The 16,659-nt window shown below is 42.8% G+C and overlaps 1 protein-coding gene across 1 annotated transcript in view; it reads right to left on the minus strand.

Moving 5' to 3' along the window:
- The window catches only part of NAV3 (neuron navigator 3), an 840,800-nt gene extending 839,468 nt beyond the window's left edge, over positions 1 to 1,332 (minus strand). Inside the window, exon 1 of the mRNA XM_036299344.1 lies at positions 1,063 to 1,332. The gene's annotated coding sequence lies outside the window, so the exon portion shown is untranslated. The remainder of the gene's footprint in view (positions 1 to 1,062) is intronic.
- Positions 1,333 to 16,659: the final 15,327 nt, after the last annotated feature.

The following is a 16,659-nucleotide window of genomic DNA, read 5'->3' on the forward strand; positions in this document are numbered from 1 at the left end:
GGGGGCAGAGGGCTGTCTCCCAAGTCCCCTAAAATTAAATTTCAAAAAGTACATCAATCATTTAAAAGGGAACTTTCTCTAGAATTAGACTCGATTTCTTAAAAGATAGATTTTTTCTTTATTCCCATGGCTGATAGGCATTCAAAACATATGCAGCCCTTACAATACATGGCATACGTGAAGCACTGAAGCAAGCTGCAAACGGGGGTTCTGACATCCAGACGCCCAGCTTAGCTTAGAATGCATGTCTGCAGAACCGAGGGAGATCAATGGACTCAGGAAACAAATATGTTGATGGATGAGGACAGAGTCTGAAAGCGACCAGTTTGAGGCGGCCACGCTGCAGGTTCCACAGCTATTCCCACGCCGGCAGAATGAAAGGGTTACAAATTCCCCTTTCTTTTAAGAGGGGAAAGGAAACAAGGAAACGAGGGGAGGGGAAAGGAGAAGAGGGAAAAGAGAATGGAGCTGGTGATGAGGAAAGGCAGAAAGAAATGAGAGCGAGGAAAGAGAAAGAGAGAAACCCGAAGAGGGGCGGGGGAGTAGGCAGGAAAGCTATGATGTATGGACGCTCGCCAGCCACCCAGCCCAGCGCTCCATCACCCCCCAGCCTGCTTCCCTCGCTTGCTCGTCTGGAGACGGGGGGCTCCCGGGTTCCGCCGCACCGGTGCCGGCAGCCCTCCCGGATACCCCAGCCCGGCGCTGGCAACGCCGCCGAGATGCCCAAAGTAACCCACAGCAGCCGATCCATCCGAGCCCGCCACTCCCTGGACCGCGCTAGCCACCCACCCGTGCCCCCATCACTAGTCTCAGGGGAAAAGCCAAGAAGAGCGCAGAAATGAGAAAATCAACAAGGGAAGGAGGGAGCAACCAAAAAAAAATTAATAATGTGATCATGGGTCCTAGGAGACCAGCAGGGCAGGGGGCCCGCGGCACGCACCTGGGAAGGAACGCGCTGTTGCAAACACCTCGGGTTGCGTTGGGCTGGGCGATTTCCCACAAAAGGAAGTTTGGAAGGAGCGCAGCGGTTTGCAATGGGTGCTAATGCGCCCGAAGCCTTACCTGACTGAGGTCAAGTCGGCGGGCCGCGGAAATCCTCAGGTTTGCGATGCTGAGCCACTAGACCGGGTTACTATGGAAATCGTCTTAAAGGGGTGGAGGGGGGAAAAAACCCACAACCCAGGCACATCCTCCGCGACCTAAAGGAAACTGCTGGGGCCGCCGAGCGCGGCGCGGGACCGGGCGCGCCGCCTCTCCCGGCCCGGCTGGCTGTGTCTTCCCTCCCCGGCCGGGCTGCGCCTCCCCGCCCCGCGCCGCCGCCGCCGCCGAGCAGCCCGCGGGCCGAGCGAGCCCTGCGCGGCGCGCAGCCGGGAGCGGGAGCGAGAACGCGGGCGAGCTTGCAGCCGCCAGCCGGCTCGGGCGGCGAGTGGCGCTGTTTCCCAAGCGCGCAGCTGGAATTTAAAGAGACAGGCGCGTCGCGGGTGTGGGGCCCTGGCCGGGAGAGGAGCACGCCGGACTCCCCAGGTCTCCGAACGCACTGGACCGAGCGGCCCGGTGAGAAAAGTTTCCTACGCGGAGGCCAGCCCCAGCCGCCTCTCCAAACGCAGAGCCCTGCTGCAAGGAGAGAGTAAGAGGGGTTTCTCTTTCCCTCCCTTGCAGACCAGAGGGGAAGTGATTTGTATGCTCAACAAGTCTTACACCTATTTTCAGCCGCTCTGGTTTCCGTCCTTGTGAGCCGACTCTTTTCATTGAAAGCACATAGAGACAAATGGGATTCACTTCTCGTTTTTATGTCAGACGCTGAGCAGAGATGCAGAGGTTTGGAGGGAAGGTGGTGGCGGGAAGATATAGCTGTCGACTATCTTGAATAACCTTTTTTATTTTTTCTCTTCCTCTCTCAACCAAAGAAGCATCTCCGTTTCTCTTCCCTCCCAGCCCTGGAGGACAGGCTGGAAGGTAAATTCCAACCTCTAGTCCTGCGTCATCTGACACAGCACCTTCCCCCCCGCAGGCACCTTCCCTCTGAAGCTATGAAGGGGAACTGCTTCTGTTGAGAATAACCAAGAATCTAGCAGGAAAACAACATCTTAGTCTGCCCCTTCTCTATCCCTAGGTGAAAAGCATCTTTCAGTTGGCAGTTCTGTCCCTGCTGTTACAAATAAGGCTCGGATTTCTGCTCTTCCAACATACAGCCCAAACAGAATGTGTGTGTAAATTTACATGGTTTAATGGCACCACGCATTTATTTGGAGCACCATAAATTATGATCCCATCAATTTATTTTGCCATTGTGGCCATGGCTTTTCACTGCTTTACTTATATACTTAGCCTCTTTGTGGTACCTGTTCAAACCCAAATGTTCCCAAGGGTGGGGAGGAGGCAGTAGGGACCTCCCTGGGGTCCTGTCTGCATCAACCACACTGACTCCTCAGTCACTCTTGCATAGGGTAATAGATGTGCTTGGTACTCCATCCGGTTGGCAAAATGTACTCTCAGGAGGAATGAATCTGCCTCAAGCATCAACACCGGGCGGGCAGTAGTCACATATTATCATCTATCTTAGACCTTATATGTTTCCATGTGCCCTGCACACAGCAAGGATGCTACATTCTAACTCCAGTGTCTTCACTTTTCACACCTTAGGTATAATAGTTACATGCTTATTTGTCTGCTTGCTCACTAGAATGGGTGTGTTAAGGGCGGGGACCGTAGCTATTGTCCCTGTAACCCCAAGTGCCTAGCACATTGGCCAAGATGTTTCAGCTCAATAAGTGGGGATTTGGGGGCAGGATAGAGGGAGAGGAAGAGAGAAGACGTTTGGGGTTGTTGATGATTGTGCTGCTGATCAAAGACAACGGAGAGAGTAACACAAGGGAAGCGGGTAATATTAGAACAGAGGAAAGTGAGAGGATTATTATTTTTGATTCCTAGTATGTATCAGATACCAGGTTAAATGCTTTGCGTGTTTGGTACAGACTGAATGTCTGTGTCCCCGCCCCCGAATTCAAAATTCATATGTTGAAACCTAGTCCACAGTGTGATGGTATTTGAAGGTGGGATCTTTGGGAGGTGATTCGGTCGTGAGGGTGGAGCCTTCGCAAATGGAATCTAGTGCCCTTGTAAATGAGAGCTCATGCCCCTTCCTGCCTGCGAGGACATGAGGACACGGTGAGAAGAACCAGAACCCTTGTCCTCATCAGACACCAAGTCCGCCAGAGCTTTGATCTTAGACTTCCCAGCATCCAGAACTGTGACAAATAGATGTCTGTTGTTTAAGCCACCCAGTCTCTGGTATTCTGCTATAGCAGCTCGAAAAGATTAAGACAATGTTACCGCATCTATTCCTTAAAGCAACCCTGCAAGATAAATATTGCATGGCATACAAGAAATTGAAGACATGGAGAAGTTAAGCAGCTTTCTCAACATCACACAGCTGTTTGGTGGCTGTTGTGGAGCTAAGGGCGGGGGAGGATATGCTTTACTATAAGTGACACAAAGGCAGTTTCCACAGGTATAAATGATATGAATGTGGATCTTGTAAATGTTCACAAGTGTTTGGTTACTCTGAAGAAGGTCACTTGACCTCTTAGTCTCCTCCCCTCCAGAAGGGGGTCTGCCTTACGGGCAAGGGTAGGACCTTTTTGGCTTCATTTTATTTTTATTTTTGTTAATCCTCATCCGAAAGTATTTTTCCATTGATTTTTAGACAAGGTGGGAGGGAGGGGGAGAGACACAGAGTGAGAAACATCGCTCAACTGCTCGCTATGACATGCACTGACCACCAGGGGGCAGATAGTCGACTGGTAGGTTAGCTTGCTGCTGGGGTCTGCCTGATCAGGACTGAGTGAGACGGGCTGGACACGCCCTGGAGCCCTCCCTCAGTCCCTCCCAGATGGTCAACCTCCTGTGTCCCTCCCTGGCCCCAGTGGGGACTCAGCCTGGCCTGCATCCTCTCAAAATCCGGGCTGAAGGGCCCCTCCCCCCCACCCCCCCACCCCGCCAATGAATGAATTTTGTGCACCAGGCCTCTAGTTTTACTATAATAGAGATAAACATTAACTTGCAAGAAAATACGTGAATAAATTAAAAGGGTGATAAAATTATTCATACTCCCTTTAGACATTTGTCCAAGTAATATGTATGTATAGCTTTCTACAGAGATTCTGATTTATTTGGACTGGGATGTGGCCCAAACAAAAATGAGTTTGTTTGAAAGTGAGGGGAGTTTATGGACATCTGGGATAAGTCTTCAATTAAAAATTTAGCTAATTTACTATAAATATACCAACTTGCATAGCTAACGAAATAGTTCAGTATAAACTTGGGAACCATGCAATGACTGTACAATAAATCAGGAATTCTCTATAGGAATGTTTGTTTTCCTTGAATGTTGTGTCCTTTGCTCAGGATTATGCTAAAAATCATGAAATTCTTACAGCTAGAGGGAATCTTTAGGGCAGTGCTTCTGAGTTTTAGCTGCATATTGGAATCACTCTCAAGCAAATATAAATTTTTGCACCGCAAACCAATTCTATTGGCACCCTGAGGCCTGGCATCTGGGCTTCAGGGTGTTTACAACCTGCCGGGTGGTTCTAATAGGCACCCAGGATTGAGTACCACATCTTTTGTGATGACTTGGCGTGAACTTCAAACCCAGCTGCTCATAAAATCCCCTGGGAAGTTTTAAAGGCTCCCGTGCCCACACCCACCTGGTATGGAGTGTGGCCTAGTCCTTTCTATATTTTAAAGTAACTCCAGGTGATTCTAACGTTGAGCCAGGGTTGAGAATCACACCATTTTTGACCAAAACGGAGCCCCAGAGCAGCAATATCAGCATTACCTTGGAACTTGTTAGAAATGCCAATTCTCACTCCCACCCCAGACCTACTGAATCACAAATGCTGGGGTGGGGTAGCACTCTGTACCTCAGCGAGTCCTCCTGGTTATTCTGACCTGCTTTACAGATGGGGGACCACTGCCTTGTGACATAGCACCGGTACTAATGGCATCATTCTCCTTTAGAACTAAGGAGTCAGCCTCATCTCCAGCAAACACCTGTGGAGCCCCTACTGCGGTGGTTCCAGCCATCGTTTCAAACAACTTTCCAGGTGCTGCTCAAGCTACAGAGAACCATCGTCCCATTTTGTGCCAGGCCCTTGATTAAGTATTGAGTTTTGTTTTACTTCTCATTTTTAAAGGAACCTATTCCAAAGTAAAACCAAAGTATTGTGGCTCCATCAAATTTACAAAAAGGAAATTTTTGTACCCAATTCCCTAGACAAAATACCACGTGCGGGCGCGCACATACAGTGCGATTGAAACTTCGTGGCCCATGCGCAGAAGTTGGAATTTTGTGGAAGAGCCACATTGAAGGGGCCAAAGAGCCGCATGTGGCTCGTGAGCCGCGGTTTGCCAAGCCGCAGTTTGCCGACCACTGCCCTAGAGTAAAATAGTTACGTAAGGATTGTGTGTGTGATATATTTTTTGAGCCACTCTGACTTATGTGGTGAGAAAGACCCTCGGCGTGAGAACTAAAAGCTAGGGGCACCGTGGTTATGGATGTGATTGTACAATGTTCCTTTACTGTACTGGGCTAGAAAAACTTCGGGGGGGAAAAGGACGATCCCTTCTTCCCTCAAACCCAATCACCAGCTCCAGGGCCTAAGAAAAGAGAAGATGAAAAGTGTGTCTTCTCCGGCTACACAGCTGAGCCCATTTGCCTTCCCAAAGGGGCTACTCTTCCTTCTGTAGTTGCTTTAAGAAGAAAGAAAAACATGGTCATTGTCAAAAGGCAAATACTGTTCTTCTTGGTGCCGTGGTGTGAATATAGCTGTGTAAACCCTGTCCATCCTCACCTTCCCCTGGTTCCCACAGCTGGGCTTCCTTCCAGGGACAAGCACAGAAGCAGAGACCAGGGAAAGCACAGAAGCAGAGACTGTGTCACTAATCTTTGCCTCCAGTCAGGCAGCCACAGATAACCCCCGGCCCAGAGCACTCAAACTCACACACCTCAGCCATGAAATCTCCTTTCATCCTTTTAGCTGCTTGAATTGATTTCAGGCTACCAGCCTGCATCCTGAGGAAGGATCTTTGGGGGATAAGATCTTTTCTACAGTTTGAGACCCTGCCTCTACTTGGCAATTGCTTTTGGAAAGTTCTGAAGTAGACTGCTAAACTGCATTTTCTTTCTGAGCCTTCTGTAGGATCAATGGCATGTCTCTGCTTTAACAGGCAGGAGCTCCAGGGAGACGGCCCTGCAAGAGCTGTGAGCGGCCAGCCAAAACTCAGGTGCTGAATTGCTGACGAGAGAAGAGGCTTGCGAAGAGTGATCAGCCAGCCTGGGTGTGCCTGTGCTTTTCAAATAGCCACGGTGTTAATTACTATAGCAGCTACTGAGCGACTTACTCCAGAAAGGTCTTAGGGTCTGAATGAAGTCTCCTTCCGCCAAAGCCAGAGGAAATAACAGCCACCACCAAACTGCAAAATGTCAGCCTAGATTTCTTTTCCTAGACATATTCACTTAAATAAGCAGTGCAGCTTCAAGAAATGTAATTAAGTTGCTTAGGTGAACAGAGAACAGCAATAAATGGCCTTTAAAAAAACATCGATTGCTCCCTGGCCGGTTTTGGTTCAGTGGATAAAGTGTCAGCCTCTGGACTGAAGGGTCCCGGGTTTGATTCCAGACAAGGGCATGTACTTTGGTTGCAGGCTCGATCATGGGAGGCAGCTAATCCATGTGTCTCTCTCACATCAATGTTTCTCTGTCTGTGTCTCTCCCTTTCCCTTCCACTCGCTCTAAAAATCAATGGAAAAAATATCCTCAGGTGAGGATTAACACACAAAAAATCAATTGTTAGGGGAAAATGTGAAAGGGACAAAAAGTAGATGATGATAATGAAAAGAAAGGACAGATAAGAATAACGGGGAGTTGCTATGAGTGGCGAGGTGGCCTTCATTAGGGAAGTGTCAGTTATAGACAGACATCTGGTGTAGATTCATTATCGAGTTGATCTCCTTAGAAAAAAAAAATAATAAAATGCTAAAATTTCACATCGGAGGACTCTTAAAAATAGAGTAGCACCTGAATTTGAAAGTAGCAGTGAGGTTATATAAGAAAATGTCCCTGTTCTTAGGAGATTTCAGACGAACTTACACTGAAATGGCTACAAAAATAATAAATGCTTGCATAAGAATAAAAATGTGTCTGTTTCTTCTTCTTATATAAGGATAAGAATGTGTATCCATATACATACATACATATGAATAAAGAGGGTGCAAATGGGACAAATGTTAAGGAGAGATGTATATAGGTGAATTGCAATAGACTTTCAGCTTCTCTACAGTTTCATTCTTTTTAAGTAAAAAGTTTAATAAAAATGGATTAATAAAATTTCTGCAAAGTAAGCTACACAAAGGCACAGTATAAGAAGAGCTTAAAATGAGAATCCTGAAAATAGGTTTCAGTCTGTTCTAAAAACCATTAACAGGATATTGGCGACCTGTTCCCCTCTGGTATCACAGTTATTGCATTAGCGATGTGGCTTGCACGTTTTAGCACATCATATATTCTAAGTAATGCAGCACGCTACCCTGTAACATGGTGACCCTCGTAATATTCTGCAAATTGGTTTCCAGACCACTCCCATCCCCCCCCCGCCCACCCCCCCCCCCCCACCCCCCCCCCCCGTTTATACCCTTGGTTACTTACCTAGGAAAAATGAGCAAGACAGTACAGCTTCAAGTCCTGCATTTCCACACTCATCAGGGCTCAGGATCATATTCCTCTCTCCCCCAGAGGCCTCTGGACAACCATCACTGTTGGTCTGGAGCAGTGGTCGGCAAATTCATTAGTCAACAGAGCCAAATAGCAACAGTACAACAATTGAATTTCTTTTGAGAGCCAAATTTTTTAAACTTAAACTATATAGGTAGGTACATTCAACTTTAAATTCACGGTTTTCGTCTTCTGTTTTTCTTTGCTTCTTCTTTTAGCCATCTCAAACAGGGCACATAAAAAATGTTTCATTTTATAATAATAAAGCCACCAACACAAAAGAATTACAATTCTTAAACTGATGACAAAAATACCTGTAGGATTTGCAGCTGGTTGGAAAAATACAGGTAACTTTATGCTTCAAGTAGGTCCTTTTGTCACCCACGCGATTTGCAGACGCAACTAGCACTAACCACTGCACAATGAGACTGCTGACTGACTGGCTTACTCAACTCGTGAATGAATCACGCGCGCCTACCCTGTGCTCCGTATCCCGTGGCCAGCCGGTGCTGCATCTCCCATCGCCCGACCGACCAACACTCCCCACTTCTTCTAACGCCACTTCTTCAAAATAGACTCGCCAAGGCCGAAAACCGACTTCTGCGCATGGGCCACAAAGTTTTAATCGCACTGTACGTGCGCACCTGCACGTGGTATTTTGTGGAAGAGCCACACTCAAGGGGCCAAAGAGCCACATGTGGCTCACGAGCCGCGGTTTGCCGACCACTGGTCTGGAGAGCAACAGCACCAAGAACCTCCTCAAAGGACAGGTTTAAGAGCCATAAGCAGTTGTGAGCGTCTCAGAGGTACTCAGTTGAATAGCAGATTTGTAATTTTCTGTATCATGAGCAATGACAGTAGGATTATAACCCTCTAGAAAATGTGGAGTGCACATAACTCTTAAAACCATCATCTATCCAGATTATTAATGTGTGTTTCTCCTTTACTTGTTTTCATGATTTTTTTAGCCATAAAAATGTCCTTCCTTATACTACATTTAAATGAATGCTGATCCCACTGACCCACGCTGAGGTTCCCGCTAAAAACCCCTGCAACAAGCAATCACTGCCCCTGAGTCACACCTGCAGCATGAAAGAAGCAGAAGCTGGCATCTGTCCTAAGCTGTATGACTTAGAATTACCCAGCAGACACACATTCCCATAAATGACCAACAAAATAACACAATTCGCCATCTGTATTCAATGTCTTCAAGGCAACTGTCCTATTTCTCTTAGAGCAGGCCTATTTTCTAGGTGGTGGGGAGAAAAACCAATTTTTATTACCAGTAGTTGGTCAACCCTTACTTGTACAGATTCCTTATCTTTTGGGGGAAACAAGCAAATATGGAAGAAGTAACTGGCAAGAAAAGAAAGTGGAACAGAGAATGATTTTTTTTATCCAACATGCCAGAGGCTATAGAGAAAAAATAAAGTTAGAAAAAGTTAATCACTCCTGACACACATTGAAGCATAAATCAAAATTCAAGGTGTGCTTGCTAGGTAGAGACGTCAAGAGAATTTCTCCTTTCCTCATAGAAATGAAGAGTCGGGTAAACGAGCTTCAATTTGAGTAGCTCAATATGTAAGGAGAAGAATTGTACATTTAGTAATTCTCCTCAGTAAATACAAAGCCACGCTCCCAAGGGGCACTCCATAAGTACAAAATAAGTCATAAATGGAAAGCTAGTGTCACCCCTCAGTTATTCAGCCCTGTAGCGAGTAACTGAATATGTGAAAAGTTCAGAAACATGAGAGTTTCTGTTCCTCAAATCAATAGCTCTTTGTAAAGTTTATCTCCCCTAAAGGGAATCCTGTTTATTTCTATGCATTCAAAGTTCCAGTCCTAAACTGGGAGTTATATGGAACAGGAGAGTGAGGGAACAGTCCTGAATTCTTGTAGTCCTTGAGAGTAGATATCATGAAATTTTACTCATTTTTATTCCATCTAGCTTGGTGACAGGGGTGTACCTTTTTCTCATGCCAGCAGATTGACTAGGGCAAGTTTGGGGAGGAACTTCATTAGCTTCTATCTATGGGTTCTTGGTTTATTCTAACTTTTTGGCAAATCACATTTAGGAACTAAAACACAAGCACAGACCATCTTATTGATTTTCTTCATCCACACACGGAATGCCCCCTGAACCATAACTGTTGGGAATTCAAATATACAAAAGTCAACTTATTACAAATAATGTAGATAATGGACAAATAGAAGATACAGCCCTCAGGCAAAATATTAGTTTAAAAGAGCATGAAGATAGATTTTTTTTCTGTAACTTCACTTAATTCAAAGCTATTTATCATTGCATGCAATTCAAAAATATTCAAGCCACACATTACATTTATTTCATATAGATAGATATAGATGTAATAAAGGTATTTGAATCTACACTGTAAGTATAATTTATTACATGAAAAACCTTTAAACTTCTTAGTTCCTAATATTATATTACATGTGAAGTTCAGTTTATATGTCTGATGACAATGAGCTGTCATGTTTCTGATTTATGTTTCATTAAAATCCACTATTTAAGTGCTTCCTTATTGATACTTAAATCATATCAAAAGCATGTGTATGAGAGAAGGTATGGGTGTATACATAAGCTTTAAATTGATTTCGAACATTTTCTGTTTCTTAAAAGACCCTTATTAATGCTTCATAAGGACCCCAACTCTGTTTATGACAAACCGAGCTACTCTATTTTGAAACCCCTGACATTTTACTCACTGTATCTCTCTTCAGAGGAAACGCCTGTTTCGAGTCAGAATCTGAAATCCAAAATCCTGAAAGGAAGGAGAGAGCCTGAATCATGAGATTCAGAATGCAGAGTCATAGCTCAGCTCCTGTGGTAACTGTCGGAGCAGAGCAGAAATGAAATGTTAATGTCTGTTTCGTTGATATTTTGCAGACTAGCGAGACTTTTCTAGTAATTTATAAACTTGTTGAAGTCATAAGCACTTACAAAGCCAGTTTCATCCCCAGCTTCATCAGGAGCCTTACCTAAAAGGGCAACACTTACTGCTTCTTACTCTGTTTGTTCTCTGTTAATACCAGTTATCATGAACTTACCTGAAAATCAAAGTTTAAGTCTCCCACCCTTAGCATACACAGCATCCAGTTAGAATGAACTTGGTCATGCTGGTCAAGTGAGATGATTATATTGTTTACAAAAAATTGCACAAACATCTCTAGAAACATCTAGCTAAGAACCATTTCTCTCTTACCAATGTTACCAAGGGTGTGAGTGGAAAATGTATAAATTGAATGCTGGTCATCAGAGCACAATTCCAAAAAATATTTCATTAATTTAAAATTGAAGCAAAATTGAGCAAAAATCTCATAGAGAATGATGTGTAGAAGCTGAGAAAATATATTGTCCTTCCAATTAATCTCCTGAACTCAGATGTTTAAGAAGTATTGAAATTTTCACAAGGAAAAGCTTAAAGTGATTGCGGAAGGCAAGTTCCATCGAAGACAAGTGCCAACCCTTGGCAAGCACAAATTTTGCAACAAATATACTTATAAAATTTACTCAGAAGCATCTGACTTCCTTTGAGAATTTTAAGAGATGACTCAATCAATATATTCATTTGAAAACTGAGATCCAGAGTCTGTAGTCAGGATTTCTGACCATTTTATTACTTTTTCTTTCTTTCTTTTCTTTTCTTCTAAAATTGGCACTAGCCTTTCTACAGGCTGCTACATCCTGATGTCTGTGGGAGGTTTCCAACTCTGTTTCAAAGTTCTGTAAAGAAGAGAGATTATAGCACTTTTTTTTCTATAGACCAAGTTTTGAAATTATTCAAAACTCTTTAATAGGAACACCCTGTGAGGATGTATTCTACCCATTCAGGTTGATTATATTTGTGCCCAAGAAATCAACTTTTTAAAAAAATAAGTTTGGAAATAATTGTCTGGATTATAACCTACAATTTTGTGATTTGTGACTTTTCCATAACACACACATAATCAAAGCAATAATACAATAATACATATTTTTCCCTAACATAGTTCATAATAGTTTCAGATTTACACTGTCATTTATATAGCAAAGATCTTTACTTATTGCTTTAACCTTGTAATTTAATAATTCAAATACAGCATTTTCTTCAGATGTCTTAGATTTCCTTACTTCAAGATATTTTATAATTTTGTTTAAAACATTTGTGTCTTGCCAAACTGTAAATTTAAATGCATCTCAGGAGTTCTCATGTGAAAGGAAAGTAAGAAGGAATCTCTTAAGAATAATTAATTGATCAGCAAAGTTAGTGTGGACCTACTATGTGCAAGGCAGAGAACCCACACTAGAAGAGATTAGAAATGTTATAAAAAACCATTCCAGCACTAAAGAAGCTTTCAGTCTACTTGAGATGACAGCATATGAGAATGAAACATTTAAACAGTAATACTAGAGAATATATGCTTCAAATGAGTAGTCTGTCATTAAGAACGACCAAATCTTGCAAATCTTGGCTGTTATGAAGAAATGGGGTTAAACTGAGCTATAAATAAAGTGAGAACTTTGCAGATCCTTGATACTCAAAATATGGTCCAAAGGCCAGTGACAAATGCATCAGCTTGAGGCTAGGTACCAATGCAGAATCCCAGGCCTCAACCCAGACTTGTGAATCAGGACCTTAATTTTCACCAGATCCCAAGGTCAATCAGAACCTATTAAATCTAAGACTGTATTGTGATGGAGGAAGTAATCCTTGATCTGGGCTTCAAAGAACAAAAATAGGTAAAATTACAGTCATAAGCTGAGTATAGGTAGTGAAGGGCTGTAAAGGTTCAACCAAATTCATGTTTATGGTTGCAGTGACCAAGAATAAGATACATTAGAAAAGAGTTATCTGGGGAACAAGAACACCAATGAGGAAACCAGAGCCTGAAAAAAGGCACACCGTGTATTGTGTGGGTTGTCCATGCAAATTCCTTTCTTCTATACGGAAAAGGAGCTACGGGCAACATTCTTACATGAGCCCAAAGGGGAGAGAAGCAAATCCAAATGGTCAGAGACTGTGATTCACTGAGCTGTGTCTGACTAGTGGACATGAATTCTGTTCCTCAAATTCAAAAGCATGAATTATCCTGGCTGCTCCTTCACCAGAGAGCTATGCTGCAGTTCTAGTTTTTGTGGAATAAACACAACCTAGTTTGCACATCCCACACACCTGGGGGGCTGTGGGAAGGGAACTGGAGGAAGCTGGAAACCGGTGTCCTCCTTCCTGCTTTGCATAAAAGTGGGCATATGAGGCAGCCTCCTGGTCCTTGTGAGAAAGCTTGTTAGTTAAGCAGGTCCCTGCTGTTCAAGTAGATTCAAAACATGCAGGATTTTTTTTTTCTTTTTGGTCTGAGGACCAAAGTCCCAAGACCTAGATTCTTTATGAGAGGTAAAAGGCCCCTCCTGAAGCCAAGACCCCGGAATTGGGATTTATAGAGAGGGTGACAACATGATATACCTTTCAAATTAGGACACATTTGAGGGTGAAAGAGAAAATTATTCAAAACTACACCAGGATAACAGATGTAAACCGAGACTATCATGAGCAAACCTGTGTTACCCAATACAACATAGTGTGTTCACACAAGCAACAAGTATAAAATACACTAAAAACTCAGAATGGAATTACAATGAAATCTCTTCCACTTTTCGAAATAATATCTTGAGCCTCTAATTTCTTTAGTAGCAGGAAGTCCTGTAAGCTTCTTCTTTGGAACCCTCCCTTCTTCAACCAAAATCTCCAGTGTTCACACAGCCCAGCTTGCACATCGAATTAGGAGGAACACTAGAGTCTCGTGCAATGCCTCTTGCTGCTCTGTGGCTGGCCCTGTTGGAGCTGGGCTCCACAAAATCCAAGAGTCATGGCCAATCTAGGGCTGAAATAAAGACTGGATACTCCAGATCCAAGCTCAGGCCACTGCAAAGAAGTAGGAGTCTGCTCACTCAGTGCTAAGCGCAAGGGTGCTCCTCACTGGAACTCCCAAGGCTGTAGCTTTGAGCTTTTTCAACATTTTGGGGTCTGGATTGGTTCAATGTCAGCCACCCAGAGACCACTTTAGTTTTCATCCCCAGGGTGTCAGGTAGTTTTTCATATTATATTCTCCAAACACAGATTTGTTATTCTTCTGAGGAAGGTAACACTGTGAATCAAGATCGTTTTACCCTGCTATTAAAGAACCCTTGTATCTTTGGAGGAAGCTGAAGGTTGATGATACATTTTATGATTGCAAGGCAAAATTTTGGCACCCCCTTGAGACAAATTTTTTAAAAATGGTAAACTATGGTAGGATATTATGCTATGCACAGATTAATAAAATTGAAATGTACTTCTGCCCTGGTTGGTGTACTTTAGTTGGTTGAGTACCATCCCATTCACCAAGAGGTCGCTGGTTAGATTCCAGTGAGGACACATGCCGGGATTGTGGGCTCGATCCCCAGGAGGGGGCAGGCAGGTAGCCAATTGATGTTTCTTTTACTCTCTCTCTAAAATAAATAAAAACATTTTTTTTAAAAAAGAAATGTGTTTCTTCCTATCTGCCAAGTGGGTATCATTATGCTCTAACAAAGACCTGGACAAAGATATTAACATTGGTTTGGAGGAAGAGAAATGGTGAAATGTCAACTAGAGCCATTTTCTAAGAAAAACTTTACTCAACCTAGAGACCAATTAGGCTTCCTAATAGACCAAAAAGTAAAATAGAGAAAAGAAGAAAAAAAGGTCAAGCAGGAAATAAAGGTTTCAGCCTGAGTAAGGAGAATATTATTGATGCCCCTAGCAAGTGGGAATGAAATAAATGTAGCTGATTTAAAATAAAAGATGATTAATTCAGTTTGAGAAATTTTATTTTTGAGTTAACAGTAGGACATCCAAATGGCAATGTCTAATGGATGATGATTTGAAATTTAAAAAATAAAGAGAGCATAGTTGAGAGATTAGCAGTTACTACACAGAGTGGGAAGTCTTTCACTTAGAGGATGTACCCTCATGGATGAGTTCCTTAAGGAAAACAAAATGAGTTGAAAAAGATGAGTCATCAAGGAAATTAAAAAAAAATTATGGTAAAAAAGGTAGTCGTGTGGTGTTGACTTGGAAATGAAAATGAATGTCAGGGAGCCCAGAAATCTGAAAAGACAGAAAACATGGAAAACCTAAAAAGATAATTCAACCAGTTGGAAGTCAACAATATTAAGTGTCATGGACCGATCAGAGACGGAGTCTGAAAACAAAGCCTTGGATTTTATACAAAGGAAAAAGCACAAATATTTAAGTGCCAACTATGTGCTGGGTGCTTTCACTTGCATGAAATATTTCAGAAAGAAAGAGTTCAGCCTGTCCTTGGTGTGGAGAATTTTGGCCTGGAAAGTACTGAGCAACACAAAATGGTGTCCCTGGGGAACAGAAGGGTCAAGCTGAAAGTTTTTTGTTTTATTCTCTTGTATCACGATGAAGCAAACTGCTTGTTTGAAAGTAGGGAGGAACAAACCTATAGGGAGAAAGATTGGAGAGGTTGTGATAGAAGTGAAGTGATTGCAGTGGTAAATGTTGAAAAGTTGAAATTTTAACATTAATTAGCAATAATAAGCAATTTTATGCTCTCTATCAAAGAGTTCATTTTGCTTGATGATGCATGGAATGAGTCTGTGTTTCTGCATCAACTCTCCTTGTCTTCCTGCCTTTTGCTTTTATGGCTTTGCATTCTTAAAAACAACATCTTTTCATTCCATTATACCCTTGTGAGCAGTTAACTCATTTTTACAAAGAAATATAAGTTTTGAGTAATCAGCCTAATTGTTGACCCAATCCTACAGTTATCAATTACTTTAAAAATCCACCAGAGAATTCCAAATCCCTAAAAACAACCAGATGTTGCTCACATAACTTATTATAATAAAAATTTTAAAGGTTTTATCTTATAGCGGTGATACTCCTACTCCCCAAAATCATCTTGTCTCATAATACATTGATGTATTCTAAAAATTACACACATGTATCTGTGAAGTAGAATAACTACCCAACAGAAATTTTCTCATTTTTTTCATTACTAAGCTCTTCCAAATACCAGGTATTAGCCCTGGCCGGGTAGCTCACTTGGTTGGAGCTTCATCCCCAGCACCAAAAGGTGGTGGGCTTGATCCCGTCTGGACACATACCTAGGTTTCAAGCTCAACTCCCAGTCTGGAGGGGTATGGGAGGCAATTGATAGATGTTTCCCTCTCACATTGATGTATTTATCTCTCTCTCTCTCTCTCTCTCTCTCTCCCTTCCTCTTTTCTAAAATCAACAAAAACATGTACTTGGGTAAGGATTTAAAAAAGACACAAATACCAGGTATTATTATGCAATATTCTAAACTGGAAGTTTATTTCCTGAATTCAAAGTAAAATACTGCCTTATCTAAACCAAAAGAGGAGTACCTTCTAGCCCTCATCATTCCCCTAGGTACCAGCAGCCCAAATCTCTAGGATTGAAAACCAGTCTCAGCTGGATCAGCTGCTCCCCTTGTCATCTCTTGGCTAACCTCCAGTGCCTAAATGTCCCTGGGGCATGATAACATTTCAGTGTGATAGAATGTCATTTTCTCTCACAATTAAATCTTATCCTAGACGTGCAGATACAATAGCATCTTCGTCTCTGCGCAATAGCTGGCCACTTTTGGGTGCTGATTACTGAGTAGAGGTACTTCCTGAGAAACAGAAAGCAGAGACTTCCAGACGAATCACACATGTGGATTTCCTAATTGCACTCAGAAAAGAGGCGAGTGAGCTGAAAAGAAGCAATAGCGCTCTGCTTCATCACCACATAAAATAGAAAGCAGAGCAAAATCCAGTCAACAGCAAACCAACCTAGTCTAGGTTTGGCAATAACAAGCAAACCTCGTCT

The sequence above is a fragment of the Myotis myotis genome, unplaced genomic scaffold (assembly GCF_014108235.1).
Source record: "Myotis myotis isolate mMyoMyo1 unplaced genomic scaffold, mMyoMyo1.p scaffold_m19_p_3, whole genome shotgun sequence".
NCBI classification, from domain to species: domain Eukaryota; kingdom Metazoa; phylum Chordata; class Mammalia; order Chiroptera; family Vespertilionidae; genus Myotis; species Myotis myotis.